General features: G+C 42.4%; 1 pseudogene; it reads right to left on the bottom strand.

Annotated features, from left to right (window-relative positions):
- Nucleotides 1-9,805, bottom strand: part of LOC136125070 (leucine-rich repeat-containing protein 59-like) — a 184,414-nt pseudogene extending 174,609 nt beyond the window's left edge.
- Between the last annotated feature and the right edge of the window lie 4,832 nt (nucleotides 9,806-14,637).

Below are 14,637 nucleotides of genomic sequence, written 5' to 3'. Positions count from 1 at the left end.
CTAGATATTTTATTGTATTTATAGTTGAGAGTCTCCTATAAATTTGAGGTATTTTTTAATAAAAAGAAAGTATTTGAACATCAACACTGTTGTATCAATCTAATTCCAGTCAGCAAAACAGAAAGAAACAAAAAAATCAGTTATTTTAACAGAAAGAATTTAACATGAGGAATTAGAGGCAGGGAAAAAAAGTATAAAAGCAACACTGAAATATCATAGAAGTAGTCATTTCTGGGGAGTGAAAACCAGCTCCATCCTTCATTAGTTTTGAGACACTGGGCATGTTACTTAGCCTCCTAAAGTGGCCTCATAATACATCCAGAATTAACCAAACTGTGAGGTTTGAGGGCAAAGTCCCTAAGACAGCCCTCCCTTCTGACACCAACGGAAAGTTTGGACGACTTCCAAAAGTACCCTCAGTTTTCCAATTCACTAAGAGGACTCCCAGCACTCACTGAAAGTTATTACGCTCACAGTTACGGTTTATTACAGGGAAAGGATACAAATCAACATCGGCCAAAGGAAGAGATGCATAGGACAGAGTCTGGGAGGGTTCCAAACAGGAAGCTGCTGTTGTCCTCAGGACACTTTACCCTCCCAGTATCGATGCATGGCAATACGCATGGAGTACTGCCAATCAAGAAAGTGTGCCTGAGCACCACTATTCAGTTTTTATTGTTACTTCATTACATAGGCATGACTGATTGCCCACGTGGTTGAACTCAGTCTCTAGGTCAACCAACACCCAGTTACCCAAAGTCTCCACTCTAAATACGTAGCTGGTCTTTCTGGTGTGGTCAGCCCCACCCTAAAACTCTCAGGTGTGGGCGTCCACATCTTAAGATCCACTGTGGTCAGAATCTGGCCTAAGCAAAGACATGCCTATCAGGTATGACACAGATTACATTCTAGAAGTCAAGACAAAGGCCAGACCTTTCTTTAAACAAAGCCAAATTCAATACTATACATAATACCTTGTAGGTAGAGTGATGACGTATGTTGGTTTGCCCAGGATGGTCCCAGTTTACTCTTAATGTCCTGGAGTCATATCCTTAAAAATAGAATATTCCTTTTCACTCTCAAAAGTGTTTCAATTTGGACAACAAACTATGAAGCCATTCTACTCGATGGCATAGGTAATATTAAAAATATTTACCAACTGGTACAGTTCAAGCATTAACCAAACCGAACAGATACTGGCAGCAAACAAGATGCTACAATTACACACTGGTGAATATCATGGCTTGCTCATCATGTTGTTATGAGGATTAAATAAGCATGCGCCTGTGACGTTTAAAAACAGTGACTAGCAAATCTCTTTTAGAGTGAATAATATTTAGTGCCTACCAAGCATCCATTTCCCATTTCCATTTTCTTAACAAAGCCCTAATTTTCTTCTGAACCCATGACCGTTTTATACTCAGGACTTTTGACCCAGCAGATGTTGCCCCAATCTCCAGCTTAATGGATAAGTCTAATAAGCATGGGCCCATGCTTCTCAAATCGACTTTGCATTAAAATCACCTGAGAGCACTTAAAACCTCCTGATACCCAGGCCCCACATCCAGAGATTCTGACTTTCTCAGCCTGGGAGGGGCCCAAGTATTAGTACTGATACTTTGAAAAAGCTTCCCTTGTGATACTAATGAGCCCTGAGGGCTGAGAAACAACAGTATAGCCTGATCAGAGACCTCCCATACCCCTTGCTGCTGATGGAAGGGGAATGGGCATGTGATACAATGGCAGGCCAATGAGACAGGTGTGACAGGGTTCCTCCTCTGGCTTCTAGAAGAGTTTCCTGCAGTGTCTCTTTGTCTAGCTGTAGATAAGAATTGGCAGTGTTTGACCTAAGTGCTTCTGATAAACATCCTAAGACCACAAAGGAAAACACCCTTAGGATGACGCTGACAGTTTGGACATTAGAGCAGAAAGAAAGAAGCTGGGCCCTGGATGACATGGCTGAGCCACTGTATCAGCTAATTCAGAAGCTCCTCCTTCCTTTGACTCACGGTTACATGAGCCAAAATATTTCCTTACTGAGTCTGGTTTTCTGATGCAGCTCCCAACTTCTTGTTGTCTTGTGTTTTAATTTGAGTGTGTGCAATTATTCTCTAATTAATCCTATAACAACAAAGGCAGGTTAATGTGATGTCTACAGAACATACTTTATTCTATTTGATAATATCCCATGCTTTCAATTGTGTCAAAATTTTATCCCTCAATATAAGGTATACTATTTAGAATCCCTAATGTATGTCCAAGGCATAGTAAGAATTGAGACCAGAGATAATGAGACCATAAATACCAAGCAATATGGGAAATAACTAATACTTCTGTGTTCACTTGACAAATGAGGAGATTGAGGCTTACAGCAGGAATTGCCCAAGGTCCTATAGCTACTGATTCACAAAGCTTGGACTATACCTGAAATCTAATGATGTGACCTCTTGGTATTTTTCCACCCTCTCTATATAATTCTCTTTTCACAATGTGTGTATAACTTGCTTCAGACGTTTGATAAGAATGTAATTGTTAAGAATGTGGATTCCGGAGGCTTAACTATCTACATATAAATACTGGTTTCACCACTTACTAGCTGTGCACCTGGAGATGATCACTTATCTATTTTAATGCCCTCATTTGTAAAATGATAATAATATGTATTTCACTGGAGTGCTCTCAAGGTTAAATGAACTTATATGAGTCAAGGATCTAGAATAGTGCTAGTCACATGTGTATTAGCTATGTGTTGTCATTGTTGTTAATCTTAACCCAAGGGCTCTGTTTAATAGAAATTATATAATTGCAAATATTATAAGGAAGCTGTGTTTCCTATCTCCCTCAGCCTTTACTTTTCACCTCAGGAGAAAAATAAAGCTTTAAGTCCTCCCCCTCCCAGAAAACCCAGGCATGTTGCAGGATTCCTAAGAGCACACTCTCCCTTGTGCACATATCTTTAATAAAGAAAAAAAAAAAGATCAAAATATAAAACAAAAAGGATGGGAATTGTGTACAAGGAAACAATCTCTAGGGTGCCTGGCTCACAGCGGATGCTCAATAAATTAGTCCCTTGCTCCCAGCCTGGCTCCATTTATATGCTCCCGCATGGTGCTTGGTGTGCTTTTCAGAGAACTTCTTCTCTGATCATTTGGTTCTTACTGAGCCTGAAGCTACTGAAGTCAGAAGTAAACCTTCCTCATGTAGAAACTGGGAATGCACAGGTTCTGTCAATGACAGCCAGGGCTGTCCTCCACCAAAGTATCATTCATGTGGGTTAAGACACTGGGTCAGGAGGAAACTTGGGAATTAGCAAAACCCCTGACTGGTGAGCAAATAAAGCAGTTGTCAGTTTAACACTGTGTATGAATTAGTGTATTTCCCCTACACGAACACTTTTTCCCTAATGCTTCTACCTTAGTCTCCTGGGAATGGGACAATGTATGTTGTGAGAATACACAGTATCATAATTCTATTGGAATAGGGAATAACAAAACATAACTCTAGAGTGTACACAAGTGGCGTCTGAGGAAGGCAGGCTGGAGGAAGGAAAGACAGAGGGCAGGGGGCAGTGCATACCAAAACTAAAAGTGGAAAAGGAAACAGCACACATTTCAATGGTATCTCAATAAAACTGAGGGGGAAAAAAAGAAAAAAGAAAACATCACACATTTTAGCAATTTGTCCAGGACCTCACGGACAGTCCGGAGTCACAGAGGCAACCAATATCCATGAGTGAACGAACATGCTCCACAGGCTGGCTCCTGCAAGTTGGGAGGATGCCCGCAAATCCCTGCGGGAGCGCTGCCCTGCTCCGCTCCGCAGAGCCTCATTTACGGCCCGTGTGATCATTTTTCTAATGCTCCCCGAGCTCTTTGCAGCCCCCACCTGCTGCCCTTCACTGTAATGCCTGGCACTGGTGCTCATCCTCGCTCTGAAGCCTTCATGATTCACTTATTCTCTCCTCATTGCTCTCTGAGCCTTGCCCCTGGGGTCCTCTGCCCCAGAATGGACAGGGCTTTCTTGCTCATCATCTTGAAACATCATCATGTATCAGCAGTCAGGCTTCCCTTTCGCTGGGCTGAGCTGGGTTGATGATCTAGTGACAAAATTAGAATGTGCTCCCTGCACTCCACTCCTTCCTTCACGGGAGAGTGGTGACATCTGCCAAGTATGCTTCTTGCGTTTAAAATGGTTTTCTAACAAGTCCTTCTACTCAGCTTTGCCCATAGAGAAAGGGCACTAGGTTTGGAGACAGACGTGAGCTCCCTTATGAAACTCAACACTAGCCCTCTCACCTCCGGAAAGCCGCAGACCCTCAGGCTCCCTGCCTATACAATGGGGATAATTACACCGCAGGGTCCTTGTGAGGATTAAATGAGATAATATTTAGGGCACAATTTGGGGAATCTGTTGGCATTTAATGTATATAATCGTTATACACGTATGTAAAATTAAACCATTTTAGCCAACATGGAAGGTTCAGTTTTGCTGCCACAGAGAATCTTCTGAGACTGGCAACTCCCGCTGAGTAAACAGCAGCATCCCCACCAACTGGCTGTAGCAGGGATGTGCTCTTGGCTCCAGGTGGGCAAATCATACTCTCTCCCCCAGGAACTGGGAAACAGAACCAATTCATTTAGCTACAGGAAGCTGATATGGGCACTGGGGTCACTATCATGGACAAACACATGAATGACCAGAAAAGGCAGCAGACGGAAAGAGAGGTGATCAAAACACAGAAGCAGAAGTGAACAATATGTGTAAAGAGAGGAAAGAGAAATCACGAAGCCCACCTCTAGGACCTGAATCGGTATAATAAATATATTTTAAGCTTCTTTAAGAGTGTTTCTATTGCAATCATACAAACTCCAAGACAGACATTTCCACGCCAGGCCGGCTGGTATCGCTTTGCCACGACAGACAGACGTAACAGTGTTGCCCTAGGGGCTGTGAGAGAAGAAACCAAATTGGGTGGTGAAGGAAAGTAGGCTATTTTGGGATTGCACCCAAAAAGCAAAAATAGGAACCGCAGTAAAGACCCACAGGCGTTGCAATCGAAATGCATCACACGTATTCCCCTCCTCACGGTCGTCACTCTCCAAAGAGCAAGCCTTGGGCTCAAAGCCTCAGCTTCTCACACAAAGGCAGACTAGTCTCAAGGGCTTTGCGGGGAAATACATCAGTCGAGCCATTCCTTGGTAAATGTGAGGAACATGAAGATGTTGGTGAAGCCTGTGGCCTGTTACTATCATCAGTAGTAATGTATGCTTCCACAGAAGTCCTCAGATTAGGGGAATTTTATAAAAACAGCACCATATTATTATATATTATAATGAGGAAGGGAAGTGTGGGGGAGGAGGCAATTTTTAGAAAGTAGGATGACAGAGATTAAATATTTTCCTTATGGGATGCCAAAAGGAACAAAATTGATCAGAAATTGATGAAAGAGGGATGGCAGTGAAGCGAGGGTTCCAGGCTCTGCCATTTACTAGTTCGGTGACCAAAAGCAAGTTACCTTACTACTCTGCCTTGTTTTCCTCCTGCATAAAACGGGGATAATAATGATAAAAAACTTACCTCATAGGGTTGTTTTAGCAGTTAGACGAGAATTGTATAGTAGCTGGCACCTAGCTCACCCTTACTAGCCTCAGTACATTTAGCTGTGATTGCTGTCTTTAGCTGAGGTTTCCCCAAAAGTGACAATGAGACTAGGATTTTCACGCAAGTGGTTTATTTGGGAGTTGATCTCGAGGCGCATTAATGAGCAGTTATCACTGTGGGCAACTGTGGTTCAATCGTAACAACAGGTCAACTGCCTCGCCATTGTGCCATTTCAGACAATGGGAAAGAGAAAATATTTAGGGGACACTGGAGCCATCTTAGTATCCCAGAAATGTCACTACAGGGCGTAGTCCAACCTGCCTTTGATTAACTCTGGCCAGCATTTGTGTTAGGAGAACTGAAATATCATAAACTATAGCTTTTGGGTTTGAAAGTATGACTAACAAAAATTCCAAGCAGCCCAGTTGTTTCAACAAAACATGTCCATCCAATGGGAAAGAAATCACTGAATGAATTCCCAAAGGGAAATTAATATCCCTTAACTTTCTAAACACATTCAAGCAAGGCCTCGTCAGTGTAACTTGAAGTTCCCCATGGCTTTTATCCAGGCTTTGAGGACAGTGGGACCACCCTAATATTTAATGACATATATTTCCCTGGACTCTCATCTCTTTTCAAAGTTTTGTTCTGTTTTTCATCCTATTATTTCTGGGTGGAAGTTGTCACATTATTTTTCTGAATCTGTCAGTTGACAACTCAAACCTGCTGCAGAGCACCTCTCTTCTGATCCCCTGGCCCTCTTCCACTGTAAAAATGTTGATGTCTCTCCCAAAGTTACTGTCTCTGGATGTCCCCAAATGTCCTTTTCTCCAGGCTCCAGTGCAGCTCTGTGTTCCCTACACACTCTATGTCACAGAACCTTGTTGTGCTGTGGCAACTCCATGGTGGATGCCCCTCTCCCTGCTCTGTATCTCCCCCCACTGTCTGACTCAAACAGAAAAGCTTGGATCTCCAGGTCCCACAAAATTCTGCTTTCTAAGCAGCTCCTTCAGTTTCCACCCACAATTTAACCACAGGACACGTGCACAAGCCAGACACCTAGTGGGCTGCTGTAGCCTATAGGACCATTTCTCCTTCTGCTCTTCCTCTCGCTCACTGGCCCCCTTGACAGTTTCCTTGTTCCTTGATTTGTTTGCTCTCTGTCCCCATGGCTGCCCCACCGCTACAACACAAGAGCCAAATGAGAATTTTGGCTGTTTTTTTCACTGCTATATCTCCACTGCATGGCTTATGATAAAGTCCTACCTTTGAGTAGAAGTTCTAATAGCTTCATAATTGTAAAACTGGTTAGATGTATAAGAGGAAGGAGGTCATTACCTGAAAAATCTCACTAAATATATTCACAAATAGAGTAGAAACCAGTATGATTTTTACTTCCTTTGCAAAGGAAGTATACGTTTGTTTATTGAGCATCTACTATAGACATGCCAGGAACTGTGCTGGGCACTTTTACAGAAAGTATCTCCTTAAGACGTGTGCCCAATTTAATGGACGATTCGATTCAATTCAGCAAACTCGAACCAGATGTCTTTATTTTGAATTTCAAGATCCTACTGGGCCTTGGTCTTGTTCTCTGTAGCCAGAACACAACAGCAGGTTTCTAGAAGGAGAAATGGACTACTTAAGAATCTCCTGATGGAAGCAGAGGATCACAGTCTGATATATTCTCAGAGAGAAGCTCAAGAGTCATATACTTGAGGTTAGAATTTGTGTCTATGCTGATGCTTCATCTTAAACTCAGGAATTTTTGGTTGGCCACCCACCCAAACAAGAATGAAATAATACTAAAACACGACTCTGATGAAGTACCTGAGATAAGTTATAAAGCTTCACCTAATTTGTAAATGGCTTCCTTTTGATGAGCTCCTTTGCTTATTTCAATTACTGATTCCCAGTGAACTATAGTTAAGAGTGCATTGTTTACCCACCTGTGGTTCTCTGCTTCTTCCTAGGCACCTGGGACTACACTTTCCAGGTCTCTTGCAGGTAAATGGAATCACATGACTGGTTGGTGAGTGAGAATGACTTATGCCACTTCTGGTCAAGACTCTTCAGGAGCAGGTGTGAGTGCTCTATGCTTTCTCTTTCCCTCTCTCAGGGAGATCCTGGAAATCATATTTTTGAGATGGCAGCCACACAAGATGGTGAGGCTCCTTCAGCCTAGATCTGAGTGAGAGTTTGGAGCAAAGCCTTCCACTGTAGATGCATGTAGGCTATCCATGTAGGATATACTGAATGAATGAAAATTAAATCCATTTTTAAATTTAAATATTTAAATAACTTAATATTATTTAATTAACAAGCCACTAAGATGTAGGGACTAATTCATTATTATAGCATAACCTAACTTGTCATGACTAATATCTACTCCAAGATGCTCTTTCCTCATAACAATTTCTACTAACAGGTGAATAACGCTTAGTGAGATTCCAGGTAATGATTTGGGAGGACGCTGCATTTTCCTCTCAGGTATACAAAAGCACTGCACGTGGATTATCTCCTTTATGCATATAACATTTCTGTGATAAAACCAGAATGATCATTTCCACATGGAAACTAAAGTAAAACGAAGTGAACTGCTTAGCCATGGATAACTACAATTCATTGGAAAGAGCTAAAGAGAAAAATCCATATGGACCTATTCCCAGCATCAGGACTTTTTCATTCACAAAACAATCTCTTGGGTTTTTTCTGGGCTAGCATCCATTTACTGACTCTTATAAAGCCCCTTACCAGAATACCACAGTGCTAAAAGAATGGGGGGAACAGTATAATAGCTTTTTGGATATAAAACCTTAAGTAATTGTATTGTATGGCAAGTATGTGGCCTTAATGTAAATTATTTTTTTCTTTTGATTCCTTCCCATTCTGCTAATAGCATGCCCTCCGGAGTAATCAAGTTATCCAGCCAACTAAGCTCTTGCATTACTAAAAAGTATTACTTGAGAACAGTAGGCAACCACTTAAGCTTTTTCCCCCATCCTGCGAAAAATGTAACACTGGCTAAAAAGGAAAACCATTCTTGGAACCAGTTTGGAGTTTGTTGAGTTTTTTTCCTTCCCCTCAGCTCATACTAACAATTTAAAGGCTGAATAAGAGTCAAGGATTATATTCAATTTCATTGTCAACACTAACCAACTTCTTTTGACTTTTCAGTATATATGAAAAATGAACATATATTCAGACACAAATTCAGATATATATATCTTTAAATTTTCCAACAGAAGCCTTTTAAAAAAATCAAATCAAATAAAATTTTTTAAAGTTTGAATAAAAGTAAATAATAAGTTGTTAAGTGGAGCCATTTAACTGAGTTCTAGCCAATGAAACATGGGTCAATCAGGTACCTAGTGGCCGGATGCAGAGACCTGGTGAACTCCAAGACCCTGGAGGATGGTGAAACTTTTATACTGTAAGCAACCTGGGATCCTGAGCTGCCATGCGGAAGAAAGCTACCTGGGAGACCCATCCAACCACGGACACCTGTGTTGGACTGTTTCAGTTATTAAAATGCAAATGCTGGGTTAAATGTAACCAGAACTCACAGAACCTTCTGGAGTCCACAGAGCAAACTCAGAATTAAATGGAACCAGAATGCACAGAACTTTCCGTAATCCGTGGAACAAACTCTGAATTAAACAGAAGCAAAACGCACAGAACCTTCCAGAGTCCCTGGAACAAACTCCCAATTAAATGGAGCCAGAATGCACAAAACCTTCCAGAATTCACTGATCAAACTCTGCATTAAACAGAACCAGAACTCACAGAACCTTCCGGAGCATCCGGAACAAACTCTGAATTAAACAGAACCAGAACGCACAGAACCTTCCGGAGCCCACTGAACAAACTCTGAATTTAACAGAACCAGAACGCACAGAACCTTCTGGAGTCCACTGAGCAAACTCTGAATTAAATGGAACCAGAACTCATCAGGAGGCTCCAGGCTCACAGCACCTTCGGGAGTCCACCACACATCCCTCCCCGTCAGGCTTAGCACTCACGGTTGGTCACCGCCAATGTGCGTCCCTCTGCTCATCCGTCCTCGCCGCCTGGCTGCTGTGACCCCTACTTCACCGGGGAGGCTGCTGACGCCGCACTGCTTTACTTTACTGGCTCTCAGCGTAGCGGGGGGTGGAGCCGAATCGTCCTCCTCATTAAGGACCACGTGCCCGCCCACTGGCATCACCTGGATCTTATTAAAGTGTCCCGAATCCTAGGCTTTTGGGAGCCGATTGTTAGAGAATCTGCATTTGACAAGGCTTCTCAATTACCTATAGCTACATAACAAATCACTCCAAAACGCAGATGCTAAAAACAGTAAACATTTATGATCTCACACCATTTCTGAGAGTCAGAGAGCAGCTTCGCTGAACAGCTCCAGCTCAGCCCTTCCTAAGGCTGCAGTAAGATTTGGCCAAGGCTTGCCAAAGGGACGGGAGGGGCCACTCACTGCCTGGTAGGTTAATGCTGGTGTGGCCGGAGGTTACAGCTCCTCATCATGGGCCTCTCCACCCCATGGGACAATTCGAGTGTCCTTACAACATGGCAGCTGGGGCAACACAGCAAGTCGTCCAAGAGAGCCAGGAGGAAGTCTCTGTGCCTCCAAGGTCACCTATGTCATTACACAGGTTGGCCCCACTCAGACTAGGAGGGATGGCCGGGGCCATGACTGCCAAGGGGCAGAATCACTGCAGCAGACGTGAGGCTGCAGACCATACCCATTACAGTTGGAAAAGCACTAGCTTCTCCCCAGGCTCACACCCCTGAGGCATGGGGGCTGGGGAGGTTTTTGAGATTCGTTGATATTGGTGGCATGGGGTCTCCTTTAGGGCTCTGGGCTGCTCTCACCACCCAGTCCCAGAAAGGCCTCGCTCATCCCCTGCTGCAGACGCCCTTTGGATGAATGCACCACAACTCACAGACCAGCTCATGTGAGGGGCTACCTGAACAACGCGGTGGCCCCAAGGTGCTGAGGTGACTTGCTCTCCCACTGGCCATCTCCATTCCTCCACACCCCATCAGCACTTGGTTTTGTCCAATTTCTATCTTTTACCCATTTGGTGGGTGTGAAATTGATCTCATAGTTCTCATGTGAATTTCCAAGATTACTAATAAGGCTTATTAGCCATTTAGATTTCCTTTGTGTGAAATGCCCATTTTTCTACTACAGTTTCCTTCTTGACCACTGGCATCCTTTATATATTTTGGATATTAATGCTTTGCAGTGACGTGTTAGAAACTTTTTTAAAAATGCTAATGCTGGGTAAAACTACCAGATACTGGGGGAGATGCAAATGGCTGATCAACTCTCCCCCCATGAGCACTCAAGCCCTGAATAATGATTACTTGGTCTCACTCAATAGCCAGTCTTGGAGCAGACTTTTCTTTATAAAAAATTAGTATTGCAATACTAAGTGGCACTAAGGTGCCACTTCTACTGTGTAGCCAAGAACAGTCCCTTGGAGGATATTGCTTCGTTGTAGAGAAGGATTTAAAAGACCCTCTAAATTATGAAAATTTAAGGCAAACAGGCAATCCTTGCCAGTGAAAGTTTGTGTGTAGGTGTAGGTATGTAAAATGGGTGTTCCTTGCTTAGCAACATTTGCCTTTCCCCTTTATGTGCAATGGGGAGATCCCTTGTTGGGATGGGCCGAGGTGGCCCCATGCAGGGGGAGCAAACCAGGCTCCACGGGGAAGACTTATTCCAGCACCTCAGGAGGCTGGGGCTGGGTTTTTCTCCAGCGTGGCCCACCTGGCACTGTGCTAAGCATTAGGGGAAATGGCTGAGCATGTAAGTGTGATCGAAAAGAAAAGTGTCCTCAGAGTTCAGAGGCGTGCTGCTGGGGCGATGGGAAGAAAAGAGCTGAATCAATAGGAGGATTGTACCAACCACGAACAAATTTCCAGCCATCAGAATGTACAGGGCCACCTGTAACCTCACGTGGCACAGACCCAAGCCACGGCATTAGTGGGCTGGTCACACTTCCTGATTTTCGCTCACTTCCTGGCTTTTTGCAGCAGGACCGATCTTCTATGAACTAAGTCCCTAGTGTTTCGGCCCAAGGAGGGTGGTTGGGGGAGGCCTTGGGGAATAAGGGGACTTTCCATCACTGAGGGCAGGTGAGTGCTCAAGCAATACACTGAATAAATAAAAGTGAGGTAATTGCGTTTGTACTCCAAGCTAGTAACACGGATCATTCCGGATACACTACTGACATGGATTTCTACCAAGTGAGTCATTTCCGTTATGGTCTTTCACTAAGTTCTTAAATGTATTCCCACAACACCTACAATTAAGCCCGATGTTTCTGGGAATATAAGAAGCAAAGCACACAGCCTATCAGTGAGAAAAATGGACCCAGAGGGTAATAATGAGAGCTTTGAGAACAGGAAGTCTGCATGTGCTAGTCTGGTTCTCTATGCTTCTTCTTCCTTATATCCTAGCATGCTGACTGTCTAAAGCCATCTCACAGGACATTTGCAGGATCCGCTAGGTTGGCTCTGCAATGCTTACTGACCTGTAAGAGGGCCGGGTAGAAGCTCAGTAAATATTTATTGAACAAACAAATGAATCTAGTGAGCTAACAGACACGAAAATATCTAAATACTACTATGTTGGACTGAAGACTGATAAGGGTTAAATTCTGTCCACTGAAAACACTACCAGGGAGGTAGAAGTCTCCCCAGAGAGGACTGGTAGAGGAAGGAACACATTAATACAAATACCTGGGGAGAAAGCTTGTGTGATGGAGGGGTTCAGTCTAGGTCCCTCTGAGCTAAACTGAGCTGAAGAGCATTTGCTTACTGACGAGTATCCACACCAAGAGGAAAGAGAGAGCTTCAAAGAAGGGGATGTAAATCTCGATTTTCTAGGCCTGATGCCAGATATTCCAGCACATTAAAGATGACAGACAAAGGAGACAACAACACCTTAAGACCTATTCCAGATTGTATATTTCCCTACTTTTGTTAGTTAGCTGGGGTTGAGTAATGTGTGTCCAGGAAGTAATAGAGAATGTGGGGAAAGATGTTTTCTGCTGTTCTCTCTGTACTTTTAGGAGCCACACTGTTAGGGAGTCTTGAGGTCTAAGTCATAATGTGTTGTCTAGACTATGTGAGAAGAAACGGGACGATGGTAAGATGTAACTTATCCAAGGATGCTTGCGGCTGAACGTGTGTCAATGGTTTGATTTTCCCCCAGAGTGACTGAAAACATCAGGGTAGCCTCTACTTACTGGGAAAGAAGAATATTTTATCTTTGAATTTTAAAAAAATGTGTTACCCTGTTAGGAAACTCTACTGTTGCAGGTTTTCTGGGACTTTGTATCATATTTTTTTCCTTATGCTAATGTTGAGAATGATCTAGTAAATATCTGTGTCTTGCTACTTGTAGCATGGGAAGAGTTTCAAATAATGTAGAATTTTGAAAAGGCACAGGGTTTCTCTGGTCTGAAAAGTTTGTACCTAATTCAGACAAAATGGGAAGGCTTTCTGCAAAAGTGAGAATTTCAAAGCATGGGACTTTGAAAGACTGAAAGAGCTCCAGGCTCCAGAAACCTTGAGTGGAAATAAAAACACATTTAGAAAATTTACTCATGCAGGGCTGGGTTCTCACTACTGTAAAAGTAGAGGTAAAGCTCAGCAGGCAGCAACGTTTTACAATTTTTATGCATTTCCTTGTAAGTGAAAGGACCATTTAAATGTGTAAAAAGCAATTTTGCCAAAAGAATAAACTGGTAGTGAGATTGTTTTGCACGATTAGCATTATTGATATTAAGGAAACTTAAAGTCAACTAAATTATTTTTTTTTTTAAAAAATAAGTAACTGGAGGGTTAAACAAAATAACTTACTTTTAACTTATTTTTTTAAATAATTATCCTATTCCATCCATGAGCTTTTCTGACTCATATAGACTAGATTCTTCCAAACAATAATAAAGCGGACTGGCATTTTAAGAAATCCTTAACTATTATTTCCTCTTAGTATTTGTCCACTCTAACCAATCCAACTCAAGAAGCAGAGCAGGCAGGAGGGAAGCCCCCATGAAACCTACAGTGGAATTCCTATACCTGATCAGTCTCTACCTGAATACAGCTGGACCTCAATAAAATGGGCCATTTGATGCTATGACTGTCTTTTATATCTTCCCATCTCCTGACTTGTGCTTCATCTCCTATTTCTGAGCTCATGCTTGTTTTTGAACTCGATGATTGTGTCTGGCATATTTTGTTTGTTTCTTTTGCTTTCAGTTTTTTTTGTTTGCTCTCAGCTCAGATCCATTTGTCTACCATCCCCTGCTCTGCTCCATTTCGAAGTTTCCTTGATAAATGACTTTTTTTGAGGTCCAGCCAGGTATTCTCAATCTCTCTGTCTTTCTATCTCTCTCTGTCTCTGTCTCTCTCTCTCCCCTACTTTGGACAGTCTTGAGAAGGGGTTGCATCTCTTTGGTGAATTCTAAATACTGCTAAGAAGCTCCAGTTCCTACAGTCCCCATAGTATTTCCCTATTTAGACCTATCCAATAATAGGTCTTTTTTTTCCCCCTGCAGGGTAAGACCTACAGTGATGTAGGCCTTTTTCTAAATAAGATTCTTTTTCTAAATATGTGTATCTCATGGACTCAGTACCATTTATTGAAAGGACCATTGTTTCCCCCACAGTACTGCAGTATAATCTTTTTCATAAATCAAGCGACCTTACATAGATGGGTCACTTTTTGGACTCTGTACTGTTTCATTAATCAGTCTATCTTTATATCAATATCACACTACCTTAGTTATAAGAGCTTTATGATAAATCTTGGTATCTGCTTGTTTAGTCCTGCCACTTTGTTCCTCTTCTTCAAGATCAAATGCTCTTCTTACCCCTTTGCATTTTCATATACATTACAGAATCAGCATGCCATTTTCTGTGACAGACAGATGGGTGGAGGAGATAGATAACAGATAAAAAAACAAATCTGAACTTGCATTGAATTTATAAATCCATATGGGAAGGACTAATGTCTTTTTAATA

This window comes from Phocoena phocoena, chromosome 6 (assembly GCF_963924675.1).
Source record: "Phocoena phocoena chromosome 6, mPhoPho1.1, whole genome shotgun sequence".
Taxonomy (NCBI): domain Eukaryota; kingdom Metazoa; phylum Chordata; class Mammalia; order Artiodactyla; family Phocoenidae; genus Phocoena; species Phocoena phocoena.
Note: the sequence above shows the minus strand (reverse complement) of the source record. Positions and strands in the feature narration are given on the sequence as shown.